Raw genomic sequence first — 16,595 nt, 5'->3', positions numbered from 1 at the left:
AAGGAGCCCGTGGGCTCCTGGGGCACAGCGGATTTTAGAGCCAGATGGCTCCAACGCCCCTAAGTTGTTTTTAGAGCCTGTGTGGCTCCGTTTGGTGCAGTTTTATGTACAAGGGCTACTGAGAGCCCATGCCACAGATTTGACTTCTCAGCTGCCCAGCAATTAGTGGGCAGCTGCACCGTTTAGGCCTTTTTGTGATTGCTTACAGCTGCCCAGCACTTCGTGGGCAGCTGCCACGTTTAGGCTTTTACTTTTGACTGGCGCTGCCTGGCAGCGCGCCCTGACATTCTGGACACAGGGCGTCTTTGCCCCAACAAGGCCAGTTGGCCTAGGGACTGCCACAGGTGGTTGCTTATGTAGGTTTTGCGCAATTGAGTGGTTTTTCCTTGCACCTCTGAATGTTTTAGGCATCATGTGGTTTTGCGCTATTGAGATATTTTCTGGCACCTCTGAATGTTTTTGATGCATCATGTGTCTTGGTATTACACCGCTGAATGTTTTAGGCATCATGTGTTTTCTTTCCCTGCACCTCTGAATGTATTTTTATGCATCATGTGTTTTCTTTCCTCACACCTCTGAATGTATTTTTATGCATCATGTGTTTTCTTTCCTCACACCTCTGAATGTGTTTTTGATGCATCATGTGTAATGTGTTCTTGCTGATACCCCTAAATGTATTTTATTCTTAGGTGGTTGTTCTTTTTAGTACAGGTGGTCCTAGGGAGGTCCTGGTCCCCTGCGTGACATTCTCCTAAGGTGTTTAGGGTTGCGTAGGTGGAACTTACCTGTTCCCAGTAGTTACTGGATGTGATTTATAACTGTTCTTGTGTGCTATTCTTGCTATTTTGTGCTATCCTTTTATTCTAATTTCTGACAGTATTTCTATTTCTAAAAGTGTTGATTCTGACAGTGGCCCATGTGGCCCTGTCTTGTACATAATCCCTTATGAATATTGCCCGTGCCAGTTGGCACCATGTATATTGTGTGATTCTATCTGATGTGTTTTGACAATACAAAAGTTATTTTAATATAACCTTGTGTGGAGTTCCTTTTGTGGTGTGCCTAGGATGTTGTTGCTGTTGTGCGCTGGCGCAAATGCTTTACACATTGCCTCCCAGTTTAGCCTTTCTGCTCGTGCCAAGCTACCAAGGGGGTGAGCAGGGGTTATCTTGGCGTGTGACTTCCTTGCCCTGACTTGAATGGTGGTTTCTGCCTGGCTTTGGCGTCAGCCTTAGCCTACCAGAAATAGCCAGTTCTAACAATCATCTAGAAACTGACGCCCTAATATCTATTCTATGTGCTATATTATAGAGCATGAAAGGAAAAATAACTTGCAGGCTAGTGTTTCTTAAGGAGAAGAGATGCACTTCGTACCTTGTTGACAGCAAAAGTTGTCTTTATCAGTGAAGGCGCGAAGACAGTGTTCCACCCGAAGGGCAAACACATACTGCAATAGCAGCCAGTCACTCTTTTTCTGGGACTCAACATTATCAGCTTCAGCCTTCAGGTGAGAAGTAGCATCTGCGAAGTAGGAAGTGTGCTGGCAATAGGTGAGACCAGCTCTGGCAGAATCTCAGGCAATATTTTGGGTGAAGGACCTCACCTGACAAGTGGTCAAGTTATCATCCTTATGTACTAAACCTCATCAGTAATTCGAATTTCTGACATAAGTTTAAGAATGTCCGACATAGATTATGTGCATCAAGGTATCCGTCCTAGATGTTTCCTTATGAACATATAAGGTTAAGGGACATCAAGTTAAGACTACACTATTTTGCTTAATGTGTGTATGTGTCTGAATCAACCTTGACATGGTGGTTATCTGACGTGGGTCCCTTGCTCACTTTGCCACTGGATTCAAGCTAGCCTGTCTGATGACGGCTGATTAGCCAGAAACCGGTCCCAGGATGCTTGTTTCTGGTCCAGGGAAGACATGGCTTGGCAGTTCGGCTGGACTGTTCCCATGAGGAACAGGGTCAGACTGATTTGCATATGGCTATGTCTGAACTGGGGTGGAGGAGTGAGCTAAAGAATGATGAGTGATTAAACACAGATCAGTTGACCGGGGGTTAGTGCTTGTAATGTTCAACACTCCGTCCCTCATCCCCTTTGGTTTTGCTTTGTTCGCCCTAAGTTGGCAGGGTATGCCCAGACGTGGGTCCCTTTCTCACTTTGCCACTGGATTCAAGCTAGCCTGGCTGATTACGGCTGATTAGCCAGAAACTGGTCCCAGGATGCTTGTTTCTGGTCCAGGGAAGACATGGCTTGGCAGTTTGGGCTGAACTGTTCCCATGAGGCACAGGGTCAGACTGATTGCATATAGGCATGTCTGAACTGGGGTGGCAGAATGAGCTAAAGAATGATGATGGATTAAACCCAGATCATCTGACTGGGGGTGAGTGCTTGCAATGTTCAACACTCCGTCCATCATCCCCTTTGGTTTTGCTTAGTAGATATTTGACCCAGACCAATATTGCATTGATGATTGTATCTGTGTCATAGATGGAAGGACTCAATGCTTTCACAGTTCTTAGAGAAATAAGGAAAGGTGACAGCTGCATCTAATAGCAGACATGACGATGATTCTGTGCAAATTGGGAAAGATGACAACTTTTATTGTTTTAGAAGGGGAGGATGGTGGTCTCCATGAGTCACAATGGAATAGAGGCCTACATAAGATGAAGCCAGACCTTAGAGTCTTTATGTCAATTTGATGGTAAAAGGTATTTGGAGCAATGACTGCCCTAACTTACCCACATAAAAAAATGCCAGTCAAAAATGTTTGGTGATCCGGCTTCATGTAATTGCATTTATATATTGCTACTCCGGAACCCATAAAGGATTGGTGGTAAATTAGCATAGTGAAAATATGAAAGTAATTTGAGTGGTGGCTATTTCGGTCAGTTATTTGGATTGAGAAGAATAGTGGAGGGACAAAAGAGGGGAAAAGGTTTGCATTTATATAGCACTTGCTACCCTTAAGGGTTGTTGAAGCACTTTTTCGGCGAGTAGCACGCTTCTTCGGAACCCAAAAGGATTAGTGGTGAATTAGCATTGTGAAAATGTGAAAGTAATTTGAGTGGTGGATATGTTAGTCAGTTATTTGGATTGAGAAGGATAGTGAAGGGATAGAGAAGGGAAAAAGGTTTACATTTATATAGCGCTTGCTACACCTGATGAAGTGTTTATTTCTTTTTTAATGGATTTCTAATGAGCGCGCAGGTACCCTACAGGGTCTCCCGGCGCTGGACAAGTGGGGGAAAGGTAACTTAGGCAACAGGCACGAATAGGAAGAATAGGAATTAAGCCAGGTCGCTGAAAAGCAGAGTCTTTCAGCACTTACGGAAAACTAACAGAGAATGAAAATTCCTAAGATCAATTGGGAGAGCATTCCAGAGCTTGGGGCCCAGATAGGAAAAAGAGCAACCCCGCATATGAACAATTCGAAACCCGGGGACTGAAAACAGAGAGAGACAGGAGGATCTCAGCTGTCGGGCTGGCACATAAGGTGTTATCAATCTTTGAATATAGCAAGGAGCAAGGCCATAATTGCCCGAAACATGTAACATAGGGCCTTGAATTCAATGCGCTTATTATTTTAAGCCAATGGAGTTGGTGGAACAGAGGAGATGCAGAGGCGCATCTAGGCAGATATAAAAGAAGAGGAGCGGCTGCATTTTGAATGAACTGCAACCGGTGATCTGAGGCTTTGTCTGCACCCTGATACAGCACATTGCCATAGTCCAGCCTAGATGTCACCAGAGTCTGCAGAACCGTTCTCTGAGATGCCGGTGGAATAAGCCAGATGATTTTCTTGATCCATCTAAGAACGGCAAAGCAGGATGCCATCACCCTGGATACCTGAGGTTTAAGGGAAAGATTTTTATCAATAATGAAACCCACGTTTTTAACTTTGGGGCCAGAGGCAGGCACAGGGACCAGATTGTCAGGCCACTGCTTGATTCCCCAAAGCTCAAGGTTGTTACCCAGAACAAGCACCTCAGTTTTAGCGCAGTTGAGCTGCAGGGCATTACTGGTCAGTCATGATGAGACATTCCTCAGGCCAAGCTAAAGCAGGGAGGGATCTAGGTGCTGGGTAGTGGAAAGGAAAAAATAATCTTGGTATCCTAGGCATATGAAAAAATAGGTGGTCCAGACTTCTCAGCAATGTCAGCCAAAGGGCAAACATAGATGTTAAAAAGCAAAGGGCTCAAAATAGAACACTGAGGCACACCAGAGGTTAGAGCTAGAGTGTTAGGTCTTACATTGTTTGAAAAGACCTGGAAGGTACGGTCATTCAAGGAGGAGATGAACCACCTCATAGCCAGACCCACAATGCCAGCGGATTTGAGACGGTCTATCAGAATTGAATGTGACACCATGTCAAAAGCTGCACTTAAATCCAGCAGGATGAGGGAAGAAGTACCCCGGAGTCAAGCTGTTGCCTAAGATGCTCAGTGACCCCAAGAAGAGCAGACTCTGTGCTATGGCCAGACTGAGAGGGGTGCAGAAAATTGCAAGTAGTGACAAAATAAGAAAGTTGAGTATTAATGTGCCTTTCCAGGATTTTGGAGAACACAGGCAAGAGAGAAATAGGACGAAAGTTAGATCAGCAGAGAGGATCAAGTGCTAGGTCATCGCATTGAGGTTTGAAAAGCAAGGAAATGGTCCGAAAAGCACTAGCAGCTGAGAGTTTAGTCACAAATTAACATTTTCTGACACTTTTTGAGCTAGAAATCTTCTCAATAAAGAAGGCTGCCCGAGCCGACCTGCAAAGAGCATGATATTTCTTTAATGCTCCCAAATACTTAGCATTAGACGGATAATGTTTCCTCCATTGTCTTTCTAAGGCTTTACAGCATTTATTTCTCTTGATTAAGAGAATCAGTAAACCAAGAGGCAGGGGGAAGGATTCGGAGCTGTGGCTTTAGAGCGAGGTAGTGCAGAATCAATGGCCGCTGTAAGCCATTGGTGCACAGGGGGCTAGTCTTGATCAAGGGAGGAAGCAAGAGAAGGGGTATTGTCAAGAAGCACTTTGCTAAATATCAACAGATTAAGTTTGGACCAGTTCCTCATTTTAGGCAATAAAGTCAGCCTAGTAGAAGCGAAAGAAGGAAGTTTGATGGTAAAAGGAATTGCAAAATGATCAGTCTAGCAAAGCTGGACAGGTGATGCAACAGATAAAGTAGTGAGTTTAGATAAAATAGGATCCAGAAGGTTACCAGTGATGTGAGTAATTAGTGAATTTTGCAGTAAAAGATTGAGCACATTCATGTCTTCTATAAATGTAGATGCTGATTTATCTTCAGGATTCTCCAAGTGGAAGTTGAGATCACTAAACACCGAGAAGTTGGCAGCCCGAAGAATGTAGGGAGCCAATTGGTCAGAAAAGGCTGAGTACCAGTTGTGAGAAGGCCCAGGAGGGTGATAAGTAAGGGCCCTTGAAAGGTAAACTTGTGGGTAAAAGGGATGGAAAAGGCCAAGGCTTCACAGTTTGGCATAAAGATAATGGCGGTACCACCCCCCATGGCAAGGGGTCTATTGATTCCTAACAAGGAAATGTTATTAGGGAGCGCCAATATGATATCAGGTAGGAAGCCATTGTGGAGTCAAGCTCCAGGTAGAAAAACCACATCAGGATCTATGTCAGTAAGAAAGTTAAAAAGATGTAGCTGATGTTTAGGTAAGGAACGACAATTTAAACTGAAACAGTGAAATTCTCTTTTTGAGAGAGAAGAAGTTAAAGTATTAAAAGAAAAAACAGGGAGCACCACTCCCAGCCTGGGGGTCATTCATGGCAGCCAGCTGAAAGTTAAGAGTACACTTAAAGTGGCAACAAGAGTACTGTATGAGGGGTTACATAGACATAAGACTTTCTGTCTAGCCCATGCACTGAAAGTAAAGGAGGACTCTGTGCAACTTGGCCTTGCAGTAAAAGAAAGGTAGGACTATTAACTGTGCTACATCTAAGGAGTGGCTATCTTGTAATGGTATCTCTTCATTGCCAATCATAGTCCTGGCTTTTTCCTTTAACAATATATGGTCTCCCTGATGCATTGAAACAAAAGTTAAGTGACATGCTTACATGCCTATTCTATAATTGAATAGAACTCATAATTTGAAACAGGATGACACATACCTCAAGACATAGAATGAAATTATGACTAGTTGAGCAACTACTCTATTTCTACACAAATAGGGTCAGCTATCCTGGAATTTCAATATGGCCTCTAAGAGGAATCAACCCAGCCTTACCTCAATGGTTAAACACTACCAGAGAATAAAATTGTCCATGGAAAACCTGTTGAGTCTGCACTGGAAATCCTGACGCCATCTAAATCACCGCTGCAGGCCCCAAAGAATTACTCCCATTTGTCGGATGCTGACATTCACTCCCTTCTACTATTGTTATATTCCATATAGGTACCCCAATATGTGTACGTCACCAGAACAAACATTGACTACTTATATTTCTTGATCTTTCCTCTGTGTTTGATATGGACGAAAATTACAACATCATTGATCTTCTTGAAAAAAGGATGAGGTTATCTGGTCCAGTTTTAAATTGGTTTGCCTCTTTCCTACATAATAGAAAGCAAAGTCAGCCATTCCCTTTCTAACAGTTTGCTGGTCTCAACTGGACTACCTCAAGGATCCGCACTCTCACCCATGCTTTTCAATTTTTTCATAGAACCTCTCACCGAAATTCTGAACCGCTCAATCATACACTATCACATGTACGCCGATGATACTCAACAATAAATGAACATTTCTCTACCGGATGATATCAAAACTCCTAACTGTGCACTTCTGAAAACTCAACATTGGTTCACTCACAAATACCTAATGTTAAATGCACTCAAAGCGGAATTCCTCTTGATCACGCCCCCACAATCACTCTGCACCCATTCAAGATTGGCTCAAACAACTAACAGTTCTGAACTGCATTCCACATATTGTTGACTACACTAGATCATTGGGTGTAACTCTGGACAAACACCTGAATATGCAAGATCACATCTGTGCAACAGGGAGAGGAGCCAATCAACAACTCAACACCGGAACATCAAACCGTTCTTGTCTCCTGATGACATGCAGCTAACAGTCCAATCCCCAGCAGCAGCCCATGCAGGTAAGAGCAGTGGGGTCAGCTGGGGGGGAGTGGCATTTCAACAGACGACGATGAGGAGGAAAAATACATTATTTATTTATTTTCCCTCTTGGTCGTCAGTCGAATCCCCCCAGCCCAGCCCTTAACAGTACAGGCCGCACCTGTCAATCCCCAGTTATCTCTCATTCAGATGACAGAATTGCGACCCTGGCAGGGCTACTCAAAGCTAGACTGGCCCCTTTAAGGGCTACTCTATACTCTGCTGCCAGACTCATCACAGGATCAAGAAAACGTGATCACATCACACCAGATCTAATTCAACTAAATTGGCTCTCTCTGGAAGCACGGATTCGGTTCAAGATAGCCTGCTTGATGCGCAAAGCACTTCGGGGCATATTACCAAGCAATAGCGATAATTATCGCTATTGCTTGGTTAGAGAGAAAATGTTACCGCTAAGCTGCGGCGATTTTTACCGCAGATAAACTTTGGTATTACCAAGGTTTATCGCAAATGCGATAAAAAACGGCCGCAATGCATGAATATCGCTGAAAAGTCAGCGATATTCATGCATTACCGAGCTAATGCTCTTAGCCATGTTATCCACCTCCCATTGGATAACATGGCTAAGAACTGCTCAGGGGCAGGTGTTAGCTTTTGGAGATATTCGCGCTTAGTGCGAATATCTCCAAAAGTTGGTAATAGGAGATAGCGATGTTAGCGACTGTTTCCAGTCGCTAACATCTTGGCACGCCCACTTTGCATGTCATTAGTGATAAATATCACTGACATGCAAAGTGGGGCCCAAGATGGTCGCTATCTCCTACTAGCTGTCGCTAACTGGTGTTAGCGACAGCTAGGTAATAGGGAGATAATTTTATCTCCGCTTTCTTGGCTTTTAAAGCCAAAAAAGCGGAGATAAACCCCCTTGATAATATGCCCCTTCATTACAACACTCCTGTTTACCGGGCAAAAAAAACTAAACTATCTGGTATGAATCGGGCCCTAAGAAGTTCTAACACTCTACAGTTGAAACCACAGAATTCAAAAAGAAAATAAATGACAACCGTGACTTCTACGGTCTTGCCCCTAGAATATGGAATGCTCTTCCTCCTAAATTAGAGCTAGCCCTTCAACCGCCTCATTCAAAAAAGCAGTTGAATGGTCACTCCTGATTATTTACATGCAACAATAGACTTGAAGCCACCTAAACTAACATTTAATTCTTGTTTACAGCACTGGTCTACCATTCAACTATGCAATTTGTGTTACTTTATATCCACTATGCTGCTGGCTGCTCTTTTTTTGCTTTTTATATGTTTAACTTCTTATATGTTTAGTATATACATCTTTACCTGCTCTTCTTGTCTGCTTCTATGTACAGAGCTCTGATACCCTGACAGGTTATTTTACCCTATATAAAACTGTTCAAATAAAATAAATAAGCACACCCTTAGTCCCATCTTTCAACCTTTACTGATAACAAATCATTTAATTATTTCAACTGAAATCATTTCAGCTGCTAACTGACAAAACAAAATCATGTAAGTCAATAGATCCATTCCACTGTGATCAACAGTGCACAAAGATTCCTCAATAGGAATACTCCTAATCAGAAAGGTCAAAAATCTCTTTAAAAACAAGCCAGTCAGTCAAATATGCTTTAGTCGACATTTTGTCATAAAAGCCAAGCACAAAGCACATTACTTGTAAAATATATCATTGCCAGTCAACAAATTAATTAAGCATGATTGTAAAACTACCTTAAAATACAGATATAGCTTCAAGCCGTTATCTTTAAAAACCATCAAGCAATATTTTACTGCTTACATAAAACAACCATTAAAAAACAGACACCGTCAAAAACTCTCAGTAGGAGGGAAATTAGAACATTTTTGTCGGCATTAAAATTCTCAGGAAAGGGGGAGATTAAAACATTTTTGTCCTAGCTTATGGAGCCAGCATTGTGGGGCCGTTACATTTAAAAAGCAAAAGTAAAGTACAAAAGCGAAATGTTATGTAAGAAAAAACTGTGACCTTATCGACCAAGCCCAGCCTAGAAATTTCGCTATAGCTGTAATGATTGGTATAGAAGCATTTGTACGCAAAATTCTTTCTGCTTCATCGCTCCTACTAGTTCCAAGTAATTTACAAATTGGGACTAACCATACTCGATGAGGAGCGGTGTAGGCAGGGCAAACAAATAACAAGTTTGCCGCCGACTCCACTCTAGTCTGGCATAGAGAACACAAATTGTCATTGGACTTTGACTAGCTAGCAGTAATGGCTTTAATGGGCAATGTGCCCACCCTAAACTGAAAGTACAACTTCCTATCATGGGGTTTTGCTATTATATCCCAATAAGCTTCAAAGTTCGGTGACAATTTAACATCCAAAAAGATTCCTGTTAGGGTGGAGGACACGCTACTACTAAAAGTTTTTTGTGTAATCATCTCCCAGTACTTTGCTTTCAGGATCTTTTTTGGAGGGAAGCTTGATCTATCAGGTTCTTCCCATAGTTTTCTCATACCTATGCTTACTAGGGTATCTCTAATTTCTCTCAACCATCTTATTTTATTAAATGTGTCCGCCCGAATAATATCCAGAAAGAAAACGGCATAGTGGTTTAATTCGGGAGTGGTCCAGAGCCTGCGCCAGTATAGTAGACGGCACAGTTTGGCCACCTCCACTGAAGGCCTTCTACCTAGGTCATGTAGTAGCAGACAAACTGGTGTACTTTGAGGGAGCAGTGTGATGCTACGTATGAACCTGTTTTCTACGGTCGTAAGGCTGGTAAGGTTTTCATACCCCCCTATCTCTGCTCAATAAAGTGAGGAATTAACCACCTTCATTTTATAAACCTGAAGCACCGGGCTGATTGGTTTGGTCAGTGAGGTTTTAAACTCCCTATTTAGTACACCAGACAGTTGTCAATGCTTAAGTGCTGCTAGGTCGATTTGCTGCTTCCATTGTAGGTCACTTTGGATAATGACCCCCAGATAAGTAAATGCCTTTACTTGCCCCAGTGGACGATTTTTCTTTACAATTTTACTTTTAAAAGTTCTATAGGGATTAAAAGCCATACATTTCAACTTTGACACGTTGACTTCCAGACCGCGAGTGTTGCAGAACTCCTCAAAGATGTTCAGGGCCTTCTGCAAACCACTCGGGGTCTTTGAGATAATCAACGTGTCATCTGCAAATATTAAAATCGGAATTTTGCTGCCGGCTAATACTGGAGCATCAGTGGACTCAGCTTCCATATAATCAACAATACCATTAATAAATTGGGAGAATAAGGTTGGCGCAAGTACACAACCCTGGCGCACCCCTCTCTCTACTGGAAATGGGCCGGTAACCATACCATGGGAACCCCATTGAACTTTAGCATAGTTTTCTTCATGCAGTCTAACAAGTAATGTAAGTAACTTTGAGGAGATCCCCATCTCCTGGAGGATTACCCATAGTTTGTGGCGAGGAACAAGATCAAATTGCTCATTTTAAATCAACAAAAGCAGCGTACAATAGCAGCTGAAAGAAACCGGGGGCCCGATGTCCTCAGGTGGAGACGCGAGATGGAGAAGTGGGCGGGTTGTGAGAGCAGAGTACTGCTTAGGAACGCACTGCGGGGAGTGGGCAAGCCGTGGAGGGCCCAAGCATGGGAGGGTCTAGTGATAGACTTAATGAGGCTGGACAGGGGCTCAGAGGCTTCCACACCAGAGAGAATCCAACAGGTAGTGCACCCCCGAGGGTAAGGGTAAAATGGGGTACCCCAATAGATAAGCAATAATGGGTCTGGCGTTGGCATCTTCGGGGACAGTAAGCAGTAAGGGGACTCCACAGGAGCCCTTGGCACACCATCATTGCTTACGGTTGGAATATCAGGGAGCATATTCACTGATTGGAGCGATGCTCAGGGGAAGACAGCAGTGTGGGGAGGGGGGGTCGCAGTTGTTGTTTGAGGCCTTGTTTTTGGGGGGGATAATCTGTAATTAAAGGGACGATGGTGCAATCCCGCACTGCCATGCATGATGTATGCAAACTAAAAGGCAATAAAGTTTGTTTAAAAAAAAACAAACCAAAAGCAGAGAACAAGCTACCATTGGCCAGGACCACTGACTTCCATTAAACATAGTAAAACGGAACACCTGGTCAATGGTACTGGTGTACGCTCGAAAACCTTCCTGCAAGGGGGATAAGATACAATTCTCATCAATCCACTCCTGGATCTTGTTAAGTATCAGCCTGCCCATTATTTTTTGGAGGGAGTCTATCAGGCTGATGAGTTTTGTCTCCCTTCTTATATATGGGAATTATTTCTGCCCCTTTCCATGAGTGTGGTACGGGGGCACCTTTTGCAACCTCGTTAGCCAGCAACAGGATTTACCTGCTCCATCTTGGTTTATCGAATAAGAACATGTCAGCAGGAACACCATCAGGGCCGGGGGAGTTCCCTCTAACTACTGAGCCCAGCGCAACACTAATATCCATACAGTTAAAAGCATCATCTTCATATGGTACATGGGTGTGATCATTCAGGTTTAACTCACTATCTGGGCAAGCATATTGTGGTTTAAAGAATTTTACCCAGTCTTACTGCGCGACATGATTATGGGGATGTTCCGGCACGCCTACTCTATCCCATTTGAATATGTTCCAGAATGTTTTAATATCATTCAGAAAGCATGCCTCCGTGAGGTCCTCCCATCTTGCCTTGTCCCATAGTTCTTTAGCTTTAATCCGGGTACTCTTATACGCCATCCTAGCCGCTCGAACTATGGAAGGTTCCCCCTTTTTTACTGCCTCCCCAAGTAATTCCCTTGCTTTTCTACATTCTTTATTGAACCAGGAATTAACTTTCTTTTTTGTAGGCTTGATTGCGTTGCAACGCTTCGTTAAATATGTACGAAGTTGGAGAAAAATGGCATTGTGGATCTTAGTGATAGGCTCTGGCACTACGTTTGGATGTAGGATATATTCTAGCTCAATCACAGCCTTGTTCAATTCCTTTGCGATAGTAGCTAGCGTTTCAGGCTTTTCAACTAGACACGCCCACTTTAAGCGCCTCATATCGTTAGTGGGAACTACATCGCAAGGAAGGAGATCACGCCTATCCTCTGTGGATGTCCGCTGTCGCCACAAATCCAGGCTTATACACAAAGGGTTATGGTCACTTTCTAACCTATCCCTAACAGCCATATCACCAAGGGCATGCCATAGATTCAAACTAATCAATACATAGTCAATACGACTGGCCACTGTTCCATTATTGAAAGTATTTGCCCCTGATCTATCTGATAATGTCCTGCCGTTGGCTGCTCGAAAGCCCTTACCTAGGCAGATGGAATTAATCTGTATGGCCACATAAGTCCATTTTTTAATAGGTACAAGATCTAACTTTGGTATGACCCACTGTTCATCTTCTTCTACTAGGAGGTTACTTTCCCCGCTGACCAGGGGCTCAAACGTGGCTTGAGATCACCGGCAATGATAACATTGGAGGCTGCTGGATATTCATCGAGGTCATCAAGCGCCGCTATTACGTCAGACTTCCTCCCTCTTGTGCCTCTCGCGTAAACATTACAAATATCCACATGCTCCCTAGAATCTATTTTTAGTCATAAAGCCTGGATGTCATTATTTGTGGTCGGGAGCTACATAATGGTGATACCTAGGTAAAGTATCCAAGGGGGCCTGTCTAAACTGTATGTTTGAGGAGTCTGGTGGACAGGTGCGGAACTCTAGGGCAAAGAGGTTTGCAACTAGATCTTTCCTAGCAAAGGTCAACTCAATACAATCTTTTGGTTGGTTAGGGAAGGAAAGTCTACGCACCCTATTAATATCTTCCCTAATCACAGAGCAGCAACCCCTGACATGCCTAATCAAATATATGACTTTATTTGTTAATGTGTCCGCATGTTCCCTATTTCTACCAGTATGTAATTTGGGCTCATTTGTCATATAGATTTTGTATGCACTTTGTTCTAGGTCAACATTCTGTCCCCCACACCTCGGGTAGATGTTTTCTGCTGGGTAAAAGCCTCCGGGGGGAGCGACCCTCTTCCACCCAAAGAGTGGTCATTGAGCTCCCTCATGGGTTTGCAGAATGGTCAGATACGGTGCAGATGTTGTTACTGTGCACCTGTCTAGAATGGGGTGTTTGATTAGGAAGTGAAGGTGCTGGTTTTTTAGTCTTTGCCACCACAGAGTACAACCCCTCGCTAGATTCAACTCCACTAATTAAAAGCCTAGTAATTTCTCCCTCTACCACAGGTTTTTGTCTATGTTGCAGGGGAACGCTCGGTTGGTTATTGGTACAATTTGGGCAACTTAGATTCCTTTTTATCAGCTACCTAACCATTACGGACAAGTCCTCAATAGCCATCTTCATAACTCCCATTTCGGCCCTTAGCAGCTGCACTAAGGCTGGTGTTTCCTGAATTTCTATGGTGGGAGCCTTTGTCTGACATGTTGAGCTTACTGGGGGTGTCTCAGGATCTTGAAATATCACTTCCTCTAAGTTGTTAGATAGCACTGCATATCTATTTGTACATACAACTATAGGGTCAATGTGACGGCAGTTACTATCTTTCGCCACAACAGGGGAGCTTGGGAGAATAGTGACACCATCTGCCCATGTTTCTGTTCCAAATCTTTTTTTCCCTGGGTGTGCCCTCTTTTGTGTGGTTTGAGAAACATATTTGGGATAGCTACAGCTTGACTGGAACGCTCGCTGGTAGATTGCGTCGATCCGTGTGTCTCTTTAATCGTATCTATTCTTGCGTTGGTATCTATTACTAGTATATCTTCTCACTCCTCGATGAGTGTGTTGATTCTATCAATAACACATAGATTTCCAGCTTGCTTAGATGACTTTCTCACTTTTTCCCCCTTGCGTAGTCTACCGCTATTTCCCTCTTCACCATTTCTCCCACTACTCCCACCACCTTCCATAGTCTTTCTTTTCTCCATTAATCAAAGTGGGGGCAGTAATACATTATTAGAACAAATATGCAATTATGAAAACAAACACCAGTGCTGAGACAAAAGATTTTCGTTAATGGCTTAGCAAAGAGCAGTAATAAACTAGCGTATACACTCTAGTTGGCTGTATAGCAGAATGTCAGGAAATAGATTCAGATTCTTCAACCAAATCCTACTCTGTCCTACTCCGTCCTGCTCTCAGTTAGGGGGGTGTAGAAAATGGATGCACAGTACGTCTGGCACAGAAGTGTTGCCACCAAAATGATCAGGTTTCAGAAGGCAGATGACAGAGGGGTGGCCCAGCCTCTTCCGGGCACTGACGGACAAGGACGGGCCCGCCCTTGGCCCGGGCTTTGCCTGGGCGCGGCCCACACGCGACCCACGCCGCGGGGTGTAAGCAGCATTTAAAAAGGCTTCAGGCCGCGCCTCCCTCGCAGCTGCTGGTGATGAAGTCCCTGCATTGCACTCTGGGACTGGAAGTCCTACCAGAGTGTGGATTGGCCTCGCAATTGATGGAGGAGTTTGCGTGCCCACCCCTGGTTCAGCAGATGACAAGAGGAGCACAGGAGCCCTCACAACTCCCTGAGATTGTTCACAGCTTTCCCGCGATGGCTTACCCACGGCAGTAAGTGCGTCTCACGATGCAGGGTGTAAGCGGCGTTTAAAAAGGATTCAGGCCGTGCCTCCCTTGCAGCTGCTGGTGATGAAGTCCCTGCGTTGCACTCTGGGACTGGAAGTCCCACCAGAGTGTGGAATGGCCTCGCAATTGATGGAGGAGTTTGCGTGTGCGCCCCTGGTTCAGCAGATGACAAGAGGAGCACAGGAGCCCCCACAGCCTCCTCAGATTGTTCACAGTTTTCCCGCGACGGTTCACCCACGGCAGTAAGCAAGAAAGTCTCATATGACTCAAAACAGACATTGAGGGTTGGCCTTAATGGAGTTTCCCTGGCCAGAGCAGGACCAGTATGGCAACCAATCAAGCAACCAATCTCAACTCATTCATGATTGAACTATCCCATACTAAATACTACTGTGAGAGTGAAAATTTCCCTTAACTTCAAGGAGTCCGCAGAAAACCCCTGAGACATTTGAAAAAACGACTGAGATATCTCTGGACGTTAATACCAATGTCTGCCTTTACACCGGACTCTCAAAGCATAATTGTTGTAACAATTGTGCTAGGTCCTTAGAACGCTCCATAGCGTGATCACACCTGAGTACTATTTGGGTTTCAATCTTTCAAAGATTGGGCATCCACCATCCAACAGATGCTTGGGTAAGGATACTTAAACTTATTGATTTTTTATAAAAGTCCTGAATAGAGGCAAGTAAAGCCTGAAATGCACTACATTTTAGAACATATAGAATGAAATTAGGAGGAAGAAATAATTTAGTAATGATGCATACATTTAAATAAATATTTCAAAAATCACAACCAATTTGTGATAGTGAAATAGATAAATATTCCAAACACAACAAGGAACACACTTTTTCATACAAAGATTACTTCAGAAGTAAAGTAAAAGAAGTGCTTTTAAATTACTGAATAGAAATTGTAGATTATGAATTAATAATTTGGCAATGAGATCTTTACCAACTCAACACACGCTCTCTGGTTTGTTCCCAACAAAAGCGTCAGTGCAATTCTGCTTATTCCAGAAGCTGAGGCACAGGCAGCAGACCATTCCCTGAGAAGTGCTTTTAAAGTTTAAGCATTATCACTCATTTTAAAGTCAGGAAACAACACAAGAAAATTCCCATTTTAAGAGAACAGAGAGAATTGTAACAAGTAAAAACAAATGACCATAATTAAAATTGGATAAGTGAAACTAGATTTATGAATATTTAAAGATGTAAAGCAAAGGGCGCCTAGAAAATGCAAAACACCCCTGAAAAATATTGGTTCTTATTTGACTGGGTCATAGGCACGATTTCAGGCTGACACTAAAAGTGTCTTCGTGTGCAAAGATTTTTACCTTGGGACTTAGTCACTTTTTAGTATCTGAAAGCCTTCCAGTGGGGTAAGACCAAGGCTGCAGCTGGTGAAGATCACTCAAAGTCAGGTATATTGTCGATTAAAACTCATTGAAGACCTGGTTTCGGCACCAAAAGCTCTGAATGGAAAACGTTGGATTTAATTGCAATCAAGATTGCTTTTCTCCTGGGATAGATTTACAGACTCACCACAGTTGAAAGTATTATCTTTAGATTTAGTCACGGTCAGAAAGGCAAGATTGGAAGCAGTAGCCCTGCATAGCTCCAGGATAACTTTACCATGAGGTCCTAGTGAACCAGGTTTAATCATGGATAAAAGCTCTGAGTGGGACAAACCTGATTTTCTTGACCACAAAGGTGCAATCTCCCGGTGAAAGCCTTAGCACCTTGTCGTGGTCCTCTGATGGTGAAAATACTGCTAAGAAAGTTCTTCTTAAACACGAATGCAGCCCTAATGTCCCGAGGACAGCCTTCTAGGCACAAGGTCTCTTTCCAGCCATAGCTCCT

The sequence above is a fragment of the Lissotriton helveticus genome, chromosome 5_1 (assembly GCF_964261635.1).
Source record: "Lissotriton helveticus chromosome 5_1, aLisHel1.1, whole genome shotgun sequence".
Classification (NCBI taxonomy): Eukaryota; Metazoa; Chordata; class Amphibia; order Caudata; family Salamandridae; genus Lissotriton; species Lissotriton helveticus.
This window is presented reverse-complemented; position numbering follows the sequence as displayed.